The following is a 13387-nucleotide window of genomic DNA, read 5'->3' as shown; positions in this document are numbered from 1 at the left end:
CTCCAGAACTTTCTCATCTTCCCAAACTGAAACTCTGCCCCATTAACTTGACTTCCCATCCCCTCCCCCAGCCCCTGGTCCGCACCATCTACTTTCTGTCTCTATGGCTGTGACTCCTCCAGGGACCTCACACAAGTAGAATCAGACAGTATTTGTCCTTTTGTGTCTGGCTTATTTCACTGAGCATCATGTCCTCAAGGTTCATCCATGTTGTAATGAGTGTCAGAATACCTTGACTTTTTAAGGCTCAGTAATATTCCACTGTGTGGAGAGACCACATTTTATTTATCCATTCGCCTGTTGATGGACACTGGGGCTGCTTCCACCTTTTGGCTATGTTGTGAACGGGTCTTTGAGACCCTGCGCTCAATTCTTTTGGGTGTATGTGCAGGCGTGGAATTGCTGGATCGTATGGTGATTCTACGCTTAACTTTTGGAGGAACTGCCACGCTCTTTTGCAAAGCGGCTGCACCGTTTTACATCCCCACTGGCATTGCGCATGCGTTCCAATTTCTCCTGCCAACACTATTTTCTGTTTTTTGTTTTTTTTATTTTCTGTTTTTTGATAGCAGCCATCCTAATGGGTGTGAGGTGGTGCTCTGTGCCTTTTACCCCATGTCTTATCAGAATAATTTTTTTTTTTCTCCTTCCTTTGGTACGCGGGCCTCTCACTGCCATGGCCCCTCCCGCTGCGGAGCACAGGCCCCGGACGCGCAGACTCAGCGGCCACGGCCCACGGGCCCAGCCGCTCCGCGACACATGGGATCCTCCCGGACCGGGGCACGAACCCGCGTCCCCCGCATCGGCAGGCGGACTCTCAACCACTGCGCCACCAGGGAAGCCCCCCAGAATAATTTTTAACTTCAGAAACTTCAGGACAACAGCTTCCACTCGTGGGCCATACAGCATTGTGGTGAGGGGAGGGGCTCCAAGGCCATAAGTGTTCAAATCCCAGCTCTGCTATGTACATGCTGTGTGACCCTGAACAGGTCACTCCACCCCTCTGGGCCTCAGTTTACTCATCTGTGAAATGGGCATGGTAACAGTATCGACCTCACAGGCCTGTGGTCGGTGTTAGCAAAGTGCCTGGCATGCTGCAGGTGCTCAGTAAGTGCTAATTATTATTATTATTGTTGTTGCTGTTGGTATATTGAGTATCAGAGGCCGGGCTGGGTGGTTTCCAGGAATTGCTTCATGGAGACCCCTGATGGCTCTAGTATGGTTGGTATAACATTCAGTCCATTTTGCAGATGGGGAAACTGAGGGGCTGATTCAGGGGCCATGACCCACCAGAGAGGATGTAGCAGCTGGACTGAACCCAGGGCTCTCTGCTACCAGGATTTTGCTCCTGGGGGTTGAGCACACGAATGGTCACGGCAAGATTGATAATCACCTGTTCCGCCATCCCTCAACCCAGTGAGGCCAGCAGTTATTTAACACCCAGTTCACAGATGGGAAGACTGAGGCCCCAGGTCGGGATGGGACCTCACGGCTCATTTTTTCTCCTGGTTTTCATAACTTTGTGATGCAGCAACTCGGGGCTAGAAGGCTGTTCCTGTCCTCCCTCTGTCCACAGCTGCCCCCAGCCCCTCAGAACCACCCTGGGAACCCTGAAACCCAAACTGGGCTTTTCTTACCAGCCCCATTGTTCCTGAGCCAAAGACAAGGGTGTCGGCCTCCCAGTCCCTCCCCTGCCCTGCGGGTCCCATAGCCCAGCTCCCACCCCCTACCTGGTCCCCTGGCTTCCAGTCCCGCCCCTTCAGTATCCTCCTCAAGGTAGCAAAGGAATCTTTCTAGAACCCAAATCTCACTTGTTTCTTCCCTGATCTAAACCAGGGTCTCTCCCCTTCGGCACTGCTGACATTCAGGGCCAGGTCATTCTTTGGGGTGGGGAGGTTCTGGGCGCTGCCAGGTGTGGAGCAGTATTCCTGGCCCCCACCCACTCGATGCCAGGAGCATCCCTCAATTGCGACAACCAAAAATGTCCCCAAACACCGCCCAGTATCCCTTGGGGGGCAAAACCACCCCCAGCTGAGAACGTCTGCTCTAAACCCTTCTATGGCTCCCCAGTGCCCTTGAAATGAAGTCCCCTCCCTTCCATCTCCACCTCTGAGGATCTGCACATGCTGTTCCCTCCGCTTGGAACACCTTCCTCCTGCTCCCAGTAACCTGGTGAACACGCTCGCTCGTCAGGTCTCAGACATCTCCTCCAGGAAGACTCCCCAGATCAGCCCGGATTGACTTCCTCTCGGCTCCTGCCTGCCTGTGCCGGAGGGCACTGCTCACCCTATCTTCCAAATGCCTGGTTAACTGTTCATCTTCCCCACTGGACTCTGAGCTCCCCGAGAGGGCGGGACTGAGTCTGTCTTGGCCACCACTGTGTCCCCACTGCCCAGCATAAGGCCTGGCATTCAGTAGAAGCTCAATAAAGAATAAAAGTAGCAAACACCAAGCACTTGGGATGTGCCAGGCACTGTCCTAAGGACTTAAATGAACTCATTTGATCCGCACAACACATCGGAGAGGTGGGTGCTGTGCCCCTTACACAGATGAGGAAACCGAGGCACAGAGAGGCGAAGTCACTTGCCCAAATGGAAACGGTGGAGCCAAGACTGAAACCCGCTCAATCTACATTTGTTAGTTTGACGATCATGCAGAGCTGAACCCCACATGCTCTTTGGGGGAGTCTGGGTCACGTCGGGGCCAACGTACTGCACCTGGCCTCAGTTTACCCCCTGACCTGGGGTTATCAGAGAGGTGGCACCTCTCCCACCCCTCCAAGACCATCTGCTTCTCTCCATGAAACTCGAGGCGTCTCTGCCAGCAGCTGTCCGGCGCCCACCTGCCTGGAAGTGGCCCCACCGCCGGCCCTGGCACCTGGTCACTGGGAGCCGCACTACCTCCCAACCCCGGGGCTGCGTGGCCAGCGTGTGCACCCCTTGGCGTGCAGGGCACCCATGTGTCTGCCTGCCTGCAGCCCTGGAGACGTGCATCCATGAACGTGGGGGTGGGAGGGACGGTCATAAAGAGACAGAGGTCCACCCCCAGCCGGGAGGGCTCACGCTGTGGCACGGCCTCTCTGCCTGACCTCCCAACCATCACTCCAAGCCTTGGTACAGTCCCACTATACAGATGAGGAAACTGAGGCAGGGATGGAAACTCCCCCCAGGCCACCTGGCTTCACCCTCCCATCGACCTTCCCAGGTACCATATGGCCTTAGAGTTAGCTACTCTAACTTCGTCAAAAGTTCAAATTTCCTTCTGGAACATTTTTTCCCACCTGGCCAGGGCTACCTGGGCTACCCCAGGGCTTCAGCATACATTTTAGGATCAGCTGGTAAGTTCTAAAACAAATAACATAAAACATAAAACATGTTGGGATTTTCACCGGAATGGTGCTGAACGCATAGACCAAATTGATCTATTGACGGACAGGCTCCCTGTCTCCGCTAATGGTTCAGGCCCCACCTGGGAGTCACCCCCCCCACCAGCTCCCTTCAGCACCGGCCCCTTCTTTTCTCACCCTCACATCCAATGCCAGCAAGTCCTGTGGGGTCTTCCAAATTCATTCAGAATTCTCACCCCTCTCTAGTCTGTTCCCTGGTCGGCCCCCAGCATCTGCTGCCTGGACCCCACGGTCCCCTCCACCCGGTCCACAGCTCCCACCCTTCATCCCCAAAGTCTGTCCTCCCCGCAGCCGCCACCAGAGGGCGCGCGTGAGCACCCGAGTCAGGCCCCGCCCCTCCTCTGCCCACAGCCTTCCAGGGCTCCCACCTCCCTCCCAGTAAAAATCCAAGTCCGCCTGGGGCCCACAAGACCCTGCGCGACCTGCCCCGTCCCCTCTCTGCCGTCCTCTCCTTTCTCTCTCCCCCTCGCTCACTCTGCTCCAGACACGTGAGCCTCCTCACTGTTCCTCCAGCACACCAGGCCCGGTCCTGCCCCAGGGCCTTTGCACGGGCTGTTCCTCACTCCTGAAAGCCTTTTCTCTCAGATACCCACATGGCTCCCTCCTTAGTTCAGGTCTCCACCCCCACTCCCTGGACTAGCAACCCCTTCCCTCCACCCACCTCCCACCTGGGGTCCAATGTCACACTCTCAAAGGGTCCTCTTAGACCCTCTGTTACTTCGAATATGGTCCTCGGACCACCAGCAGCAGCAGCCTCACTTGGGAGCGGTTATAAATGCTGAGTCCCGGGACTTCCCTGGTAGTCCAGTGTTTAAGACTCCATGCTTCCATGGCAGGGGCATAGGTTCGATCCCTGATCGGGGCAGTTCCGCATGCCGTGAGGTGCAGCCCCCTCCCCCCCAAAAAAAGTCTACACAGGGGATGCCCCCTCCTCCAGGAAGCCTTCTCTAACTGCCTTCCCTGGGGAGCTCCGTTTCCCCGGGCTCCCCCAGCCATGACCCCGCCCTCAGCTCCACCCAACCTCACCAACTTGGGAGCATCTGTGACCAGCTCTGGCTCTTTGTACCCCAAATTGGAAGCTATTCATTCACTCATTGGATGAGCAATTACTGAGCACCAGTTGTGTGCCAGACACTGTTCCCAGCATGGGGCCGCAGCGACGGCCCAGACAGTTGCAAAGCCCTGCCTTTGGGGGGTTCCCAGTCCAGTGGGGAGAGAGGGGTACACGCATTACCAGAAAACACAACTCAGCTTCTGACAATGAGATCGAAGCCTGAAGATGAAAATGCAGAGAATGATGGAGAGTGATGGCAAAGGGGCTGCTTTGGCTGGTGGTCAGGGGACCTCCTGGAGAGGGAACTGAAAAGGCAAAGCCCTGGAGGCTGGAACCATCAAAGGAACAGCAAGAAGATGCCGATGGGCGGGGAGGCTGCCATATCATAAGAGAGGAGCCCTGGGACTTTCCCCCTTTTCCAGACAAGACATAGAGCCTCAATTTTCTCATCTGTAAAATAAGGCACTAGAACAGGGCCTGGCACACGTGTTTACTCTCTGTGAAATGACCTTGCTGGGTGACCTTGGGCCAGCATCGTGCCCTCTCTGGGCCTCTCCATACCACAGCTGGTGACTCAGTGACCCGAGGCCAGGCTCGGAGCCCCTGTTTCTCCATCTGCCGTGGTAAGGATGGGGGCGGGATGCCCGTCTCCAGTTCCACGGAAGGAGCTCCTGTCAGCCCAGCCGCCCCAGGATTCCAGCTCTGGGGCCCGGCGTCCCCGAGGGGATCGAGTAACCTGGAGAGGCAGCCGGGCCCCTGCGTCGTCCAGGTCTAGTTACCAGCTCTGCTTACAGCTGCCTCCTCCACCTGCCTCAGTTGCCCCCAGCGCAGCCCAGCCGGGCTCTGGGGCTGTCTAGGAACTTGGCAGAGTAGCCAGAGGGAGTCCCTTGGGGCCCAGGCCACGGGGGCGCTGAGGAGAGGGGCTCCCTCGCCCCGCAACGTTCGCACCACGCTGGTTAACTCATCCCTCCCCAGCCTGGGAGGCAGCCAGCACATCCTCTTGGTCCTCAGCCTTCCTCCCTGTGTTCTCGGTTCCCGGAACCTCAGCTTCCCCATCAGTGACTTGAGCACGATAACCATCCCCAACGGGTTATCATGATGGGTAAATAAGCTCCAGATAGTAGGTACTTAATAAACTATTGACTGCTGTGCGGCCCAGGGTCACATCCTTCCCCTCTCTGGGTTTGCTTCTGCCTCTGTAAATCAGGGATGAGAACATTGGCTCCACGGGGGCAAGGGGTCTGGTGCACAGTAGGCACTCAACAAATACCGGCGGAATGAATGTCCCACCAAAAGATCCAATTTATGAAAGAGCTACAAAGATCTGTTTATTCCAGACTTCCTGAGCACCTACCGTGTGCCAACATGGCCGGGGATTCAGCCCTGACCGGGACCATGCACAGAGCCGGGCATGCAGTAAGCACCCAATTAATGCTGAGCATCTCGTTTAAAGAGGATGGTGCTCAGAGTACCCGAGTCGACTCCCCGGTGCACCCCACAGCAGCCCAGCAGGGCAGGGATTTAAGCTAAAATTTGATGAAGCCCCTACTGTGTGCCAGCTGCTCGCCAAGACTTTCACATGTTTGAACTGGTTCCTGCCCACGCCAACCCTATGAGGCAGTGACCAGCACCATTATCCCCATTTCACAGAGGGAAAAACTCAGGCTCAGAGAGGTTAAGACACTTGGCCAAGGTCTCACAGCACAGAAGGGTGTAGTTGGGATTCGAACCCAGGCCACGTGGCTAAACTGCCTCTTACTGTCATTTGCCGAGTGCCCACAATGTGCCATCTGTCAACGAGGCTGCACAGCCTAACTGCGCATCTTGCAGATACGCAAGCAGAGACCCAGAGAGAGGCTGCCCCAGTGCCAGGCCACTCAGAGAGCCAGTGGGGAGACCAGGTGTCAGAAGCAGGACCTTGAGTGGGGGACATGGACAGGTCCCCGGGGCTCCCAGCCAGACAGACAGGGGGCACTCCTGGGTAATTAATTTTAATCACTGTTTGGAAATTGGGCTGCCAGGAGGCAAATCGGAAGCAGCAACTTGTAATTAGGAATGGGGAAGGGGGGCGCTTCTTTCTTGGTGATGCGGCGACCATTCCGAGGAAATTAAAGTGTCATTTATACCCAGCGGGTAATTAGGGGGCCTGGGAGGGAGCCACTCGAGGGGGCTGGGGGCTCCTAGGGAATCTGGGATGGTGCTGGGAGTTGGGGGTCAGGAGCCCACAGATTCCCAAGTGGGGGGCCCTGAGCCGGCCTGGGGGCAAACGTACCCTGGTCTCAACCACAATTTGGAGGAAACACAGAAGAGCAGGGTGCTGCTCTTGGGACCCAGCTTTGGGAGACAGAGGGGAGTAAGGCTCGGCTCTAGGGGGCTCCACTGTAGGGAGGGCAAACAGATCTGGTCCCTGCCCTTGGGGTCCTCAATCTGGAGGAAGCAGAAGATGGTGAGCCCGGCCCCTCTCACTTGGGATTCTGGGAGCCCTCCTCTCCCCGAGGCTGATCCTCCCAACCAGAAGTCCCCCAGTCACTGTCCCTCTCTAGAGGCCCTGTCTGGGAGGCCACAGGGATCCCCAAGTGGGATGAGACCAGAAAGGCAGGTCTGGAGGGGGACACCGCTGAGCGATGCTGGGCGGGAGGCAGGCGGGGCCCTGCCAAGTGCTGCTGGGAACGGAAGACCTGGCGATGAACTTGAAGAAGACAAAGGCGGGAAATGGGTCCTGGGGTCCTAGAGGACCACAAGTCCTGGTGAGTCAGGGCTCAGGAATGGTGGAGATGCTGGCAGAGTGACGTGGGTTCTGGGGGCCGGGGCGTGAGAACTGTGCATCAATGGAGCAAAACGGCGAGGGGACAGGGGCCCCCGTTTTGCTGGGTGACCTCGGGGAATTTGCAACCCCAATCTGTGCCTCATTTCTTCCCAGACCCTGGGACTTAGACATTCAAAGGGAAATAACAGCAAACATTTATAGAGCTCCTATTGTGTTCCAAGCCCTGTGCAAAGGGCTTTGCAGAAAGTACTGGTGGGGTAGGTAGGAGGGGTTTCCTCCCCATTTTAAAGGTGAGGAATTGCAGACAGCCCAGAGTAGGCAAGTAATATGCCCAAGGTTGCACAGCTAGGAAAAGGCCAGACTGGCTTTTGAACCCAGGCCATATGGTCCAGACACCACACTCTTAACCTTAGCACTATGTGCCCCCAGAGAAAGGGGCTGTCAGTCCCCCACATCTAGTAAGTCCAAAATCTATCCTGATCCACCCACTTCTTTTCCCCTCTACTGCCTCACCCTGGCTGGCCCCCATCATGGTTCATCTGGACCAGCGCAGACGCCTCCTCCCTGGTCCCCCAGCTCTGGCCCTTGCTGCCCACAGTCTGCTCCCTGCAGCAGCCAAAAGGCGCCTGTGAGCACTTAAGTCAGGCCCCGCCTCTCCTCTGCCCAGAGTCCTCCAGGGCTCCCACCTCACTGGGATAAAAGTCCAAGTCCTCCCTGTGGCCCACAGGGACCTGCATGACCTGCGCCGTCCACTCCCTGCCCTCCCCTCCTCCCTCTCTCCCCCTCACTCCCTCTGCTCCAGACACAGGGGCCTCCTCACTGTTCCTCCAACACACCGTGCATGGTCCTGCCCCAGGGCCTTTGCATGGGCTGTGCCCTCTGCCCGGAAGGCTCTTCCAGTTCTCTGCATGACTGGCTCCTTTTCATTTTCCAGGTCTCAGCTCAAACACCACCTCCTCAGAGACACCCTCCCTGACATCATCAGCTAAAACAGCCCCGCCCTTCTCAGTGTCATTCCTTGGGGCACTTGTTATACTCGATTCACTTTCTTTCCTGAGTTAGTGTCCATGTTCCCATCTAGTGTGAGCTTCGCAAGGACAGGGCCTGTTCTGCCTTGGTCATTGCTGGGTTCCCAGCACCTGGCACATAGTAGGCAGTCATTAAATATCTGTCAACTCATGAAATGAGAGCAAAGACCCCACAGCTCTCAATGAGATCAGGACCAGAGGCCACAAGCTTCTGCTTTTCAAAATTATTCCTTTTTCCAGAGTAAGAAAAGAACAAGTCCAGACCTGGCACTTTCCCTGCATCCTCTTGTTTAAATGTTCAACCCTAAGGGAGAGAGAATAGCATCCATGTTTCACAGATGGGGAAACTGAGGCTTAGAGAGGCGGCATGAGGGAGTGAGTGAATGAAGAGATGAATTCCAACCCAGGTAAGTCTGACCCAACTGTTGTGGCAATCTCTAAAGGCAAAAATTCAGAGGGGCTGTCTCAACTGCCCCAGGGGATTCTTACTGGGCCTTCAGGAAAGGGAGAAGGTTCTGAAACTATCAGAAAACATGTCGCTTCCCCCTGGTGAACTCCTACACATCCGTCATGGTCCTAGAGGCAATGCCTATCCTCGATGCATCTTCTCTGATCCACTGGGAAGAGCCAGATTTTCTCAGCCCCATTTTGCCCCAACTCTGATCCCATGTAGCCAAGAGGGCCAGGGTCTGCCTGTTTCCCCTCCCTGAGCCTGGAAGACCCTTGAGGGCAAACCAGGCACTAGAGCTAAATCTCCCTCTCTGCGATCCCAGCATCACCCAGCCCAGGGCCAGGCACACAGAGGCCACTGGCAGCATCTGTTTAGTGACTGACCTTCCCTACCACTCTGGACCAGGTCTCCCCCGGGCCCTCCTGAAAACCCATGTACCCACAATCCTCTCTGGGATCCTGCAGTTGGGAAGTTCTCTCCTAGGTCAGCCCTTGGAAGGCAGGCTCAGCCTGGGACAAAATGCACCCTGGCAAATGTAGTCCTCACTAGACTGGGCTTCCCTCCCAGCAGGCCCTGGGGCTACCACCTTTGGACCCTGGGGCCAGCGAAGGAGCTTCAAGGGTGGCTGGTAGGGGGCCACCCCTGTATCCCTGCCCAAAGAGATGGAAGAGGGGGTCCTTGGCCTCCCAAGTCACCTCCTTAGCACATTCTAATGCCTGCCACTTCATCTGGACATCCCTCAAGGGCAGGTGATGAACGACTGTGATAATAAGAGAGAATTATGTGGCTCAGGCCCAGACCTCTCAGGCCACACATCAAACCCTGGCTCTGGCAAGCCAAACCTACACCGATCACAATGGTGGGGGTATCTGGCGTGTGGGTCTGTCCCCTGAAGCCGACTCCTAGATAATTGGACCACGGGATGTGGGGCCGGCGGCCGGGGCCCCCTCCCAGGCTGCCATGAGCCTCAGTGTCCCTGTTTCTGCTAAATGAGGCCCCACCCACGGTCAACCCCAATCACCACTGGGTCTTGGATGAATCAGTCTGAGAATCTGCAGCCCCTTAAATGGCTTAGAATTTTGGAATCACTGTGTCCTAAACATTTTTCCAGCATTCTGGAAAACCTGTCTCCTGGTAGCTATCCTTCCCCACGGCTGCTCAAGGTCTGAAACGCGGCCCATTCCCTCCCCTGCTCTAAGATCTTCGATGGCTCCCTATTGCCCTCGGGATAAAGCCTGCTCCCCAGCTTGGCATCCGCGGCCCCTGTCACCTCTCAGGCCTCATTGCTTATTGTCTCCCACCCTTAAAATAGCCCAGTCACTCAGGAGTCCCCCAACACACCCCTCCGTGGTTTTCCCCACTGCTCCCTCCACCTGGGATCCCTGTCCCCCCCGCCTCCTGGCAAAACCGCCTTCTCACCCCTCAAGGCCAGTGCCAGCATCCCCTCCTCCAGGCAAGGGATGCTGGCACTGGCATCCCTGCTTCCACCTGTCCCGACCCTGGCTGAGTCCTCTCTGGGTTCCCCATCATCACCTGGCAAAGGGCTGGGCACACAGGACAGGGCCACACCACAGGGTCAGTTAGGGACACCCTCCTTCCCGGGAGATGGGCAGCGACTGGCACATCCTTCGGCCCCGGGGGACCCAGCTTACCTGTCCCGCCAGCTGACGTCAGGGTCACCTTTGCAAGGACAGTTTGATTTCTATCTTCCTGGTCCAGCCCCCGGTAACCCCAGCAACCCTCGGCTCAAGCCCTGGGCAGCCACTGCAGATGACAAACCCTCCTGCAGCTCACATCTCCAGCACCTTCTTTGACCAGAGGACAGAAGTGAATGGCCCCTCCCTGGTGACTCAATACCTCCGCTGGGAGTCGTGCTCTCACCTCAAAGCAGAGGAGGCGACAGGACCCTTAGGCCCCATGGGCGCTCAGCCCTGGCAGAAGGCAGGTGGGGACTGGAGGGAGAGGTTACAAATCCAGGGTATTCCTTGGGACCTCTCTCTGCCTTGTCTCCCTCCACTCAGGTCCTAAAACCTTCTGGGGAGATCGCAGCCCAGAGAGGGCTAGAGACCTGTCTGAGGCCACACAGCAGCACCCCTCCTCTCAGGCCCCAGCCTTCTCTATGATGCTTTTTTTTTTTTAGAGAGGGGTGGGGCGTTGGAAGCTCCAGGTCTAATTTCTGTCCTGCCCAGGTTGGCTGGGTGGGGAGCCAGGGTTTCCAAGGAAACCTTTGGGCTGGCATTTTGGGTTTCAGCAGGTGTGGAGGCTCCTTTCCCCCTTGACCCCGTCTAACAGCCCCAGCAGTGGAGAGGCCTGGCTTCCCTCTCCACCCATTCTGGGCCTCAGTCTCCCTGTTTGTTCTTGGGAATGGGCCAGTTCAGGGTGGACACGCTACAGTTTAACGAGTCTCCTGCCAGTCTGCCACCTACCCAATATCCAAGGTCCTCTGTGCCACAGGGACAGCTACCTTCCCAAAGAGCTCAGGACCCCCTCCCAGGAGAATACTGACCCCACCTATGACTCCCAGCCTCTCCCCACACCCTGTACTCTGTCTAAATAGAGTTTCAGCAATTGCTCAGATACATTCAAAAATTTCAAAATTTCATCCTTGAGAGAAAACATATCTACTAGGATATGGGAAAGGGACTGGCCAGCGTCTGTAGGGGAGGGATGCCCCGGGGGTACTGAACTTTGATTTTGGAGAGTGCGCTGTACCCTTGAGAAGCTGAGGGAACCCAGAAAAATATGAAGCAATGCAATTTTGCAAACTGGGGGGGGGCTTTTCTGAAGCTCCAGCCATTAGTCCCCCCCTTCCTCCTTAAACCCAAAAGAGACCCCCAAAACTTAAGGGCCCAATCCCCTAACCCCAAGCCCCAGTTCCCCTCCAGTCTGGGAGTCAAAGATGACAGCCTCAAGGGGGAGGATGCCAAAGACCTCAGCCAGACAGGGCCAAACAGGGGTTGAGGGTCTGGGAATCGCCCCCAGCCCCAGGACGCTTGCAAAAACTCCCAGCTTCAGCGTCTACACGTCTGGGCAGGGGCAGAGCAGGGCGGAGGTGCCCCAAACTCGGAGGGCACCCCGAGGGGGAGAGCGGGACAGGGGGCACGTGACCCCCACCCTGGAGACCAATCAGCGCCCACGGGAGGGGGCCACACTCGGCGCCCCCCACCCCTCCCAGCGCTCTCGGAGAGAGACGCTTTCTTTGTCCCTTTGTCAGCTCTTGGGGGGCCCCGAACCCTTGGGCTCCCACTGCATGGGGGGGGAACAGGACCGGCTGACTCTCTCCCCCCACCGCGGCCCCTACCCCGCGGCCCGGGCCCTGGACTCGTTCAGGGGCGCCCAAGGTGCGGCGGCTGGACCAAGGAGTGGGGCGGAGGGGCCTCACCTCGCCGGGACCACCGCACCAGCCCCGGGGGGCCCTCGACTTAGCGCCCAGGGCCCCGCCCCCCAGCACCACCTCCCACCCCCGGCCAGCAGGCCCCCTGCCTGCCCTGAAACCCCCACCTGGGCCCAAATCCAGCTCCCCAGCGGCGCAGCCGCGAGCCCCCATTATTATGCCTCTTACGGCCCCCCCCGGACAAAACCTCCACCCGTTGCGGTGCCGACAGAACCCCCATTATAGCTCCACATACAGGCCCCCAGTCAACAATCCAGGCCCCCCCAGCTGCAGTGCCATTAAACACCCCCATTATGGAGTCTCATTCAGCGCCCCAGGCCCAAATCCAGACCCTTCAAAGCGTTGTTACTGGACCCTCATTATATCGCTCCATACTGCGACCCCCCTAAAATCCAGCCCCCTCCCCAGTTGCGTTGCCGGCAGATCCTCCCGTTACAGAGCTCCACAAACCCCCTCTCCGGCCCTAATCCATTCCCCTCGCAGTGGCGGGGCCCCCAGGCCCCCCATTATAGCGCCTGACCCGGCCACCCCAGCCAACAATTCAGCCCCCAGCTGCGTGCCGACAGACACCCCCGGGATAGCGCCTCCCCAGCCCCCCCTCTTGCAGACGCCCCGGGGCGCTTACCTCGGAGCCGCGGCCGCCGCGAGTGCGCGGGAGGGAGCTCGAGGGCGGGAGGGCGCGGGTGGGGGGGGGGGCGGTTCGTGCGCGCACCTGTCCCGGCCCGGCCGGCTCAGCCAGGCATCCCGGGGTGGGGAGGGGGGCTGGGGGCGCGCACTCTCCCCGCCCCCGGGCCCGCTGCGCTGCGCTGGGGGAGGGGGCTCAGCCCCGGCCCCCGGCGCGCTGGCGTCGGCTCCGGGGGGGGCGCTGCGCGGCGGCCGGACCGGGGGCGCGCCGCGGCCGCATCTTCTCTGCCCGCCGCGGCCGCCGCTGCGACTCGCGACTCTGCCACCTCCGCCCCCCCCTCACCCGGCAACCCCCCCCTTACCAAGCCGGGCCGGAGCCGCGCAAAACCCGGCCCGGAGCAAAGGCGGCGCGGAACGGAGGGCGGAGCCAGGTGGGCGGCCGGCGGCACTGGGGGCGGGGGCGGGGGTGGAGGGTGGAGGAGTGACCTAGGAGAAGGTACCCTGCTTTTGTCCCGGTGGAGGGCCTGATCGCCGCTCCCCTCCCCAAATTACTGCCCCGGTCCATTCTGGCCAGTCCCGCATACCCAGAATCCATCCTCTATCGGATCCGCGGGGATGATGGGGATGCTGCGGCGTCAGGAACTCCGGGGGTCTACATGGCCC

At 58.4% G+C, this 13387-nt stretch overlaps 1 protein-coding gene across 1 annotated transcript in view; it reads right to left on the bottom strand.

Annotated features, from left to right (window-relative positions):
* Window positions 1–12868, bottom strand: part of SEMA6B (semaphorin 6B) — a 28017-nt gene extending 15149 nt beyond the window's left edge. The window contains exon 1 of the mRNA XM_060145513.1: window positions 12726–12868. The gene's annotated coding sequence lies outside the window, so the exon portion shown is untranslated. The remainder of the gene's footprint in view (window positions 1–12725) is intronic.
* Window positions 12869–13387: the final 519 nt, after the last annotated feature.

This window comes from Lagenorhynchus albirostris, chromosome 3 (genome assembly GCF_949774975.1).
Source record: "Lagenorhynchus albirostris chromosome 3, mLagAlb1.1, whole genome shotgun sequence".
NCBI classification, from domain to species: domain Eukaryota; kingdom Metazoa; phylum Chordata; class Mammalia; order Artiodactyla; family Delphinidae; genus Lagenorhynchus; species Lagenorhynchus albirostris.
This window is presented reverse-complemented; position numbering and strand designations above follow the sequence as displayed.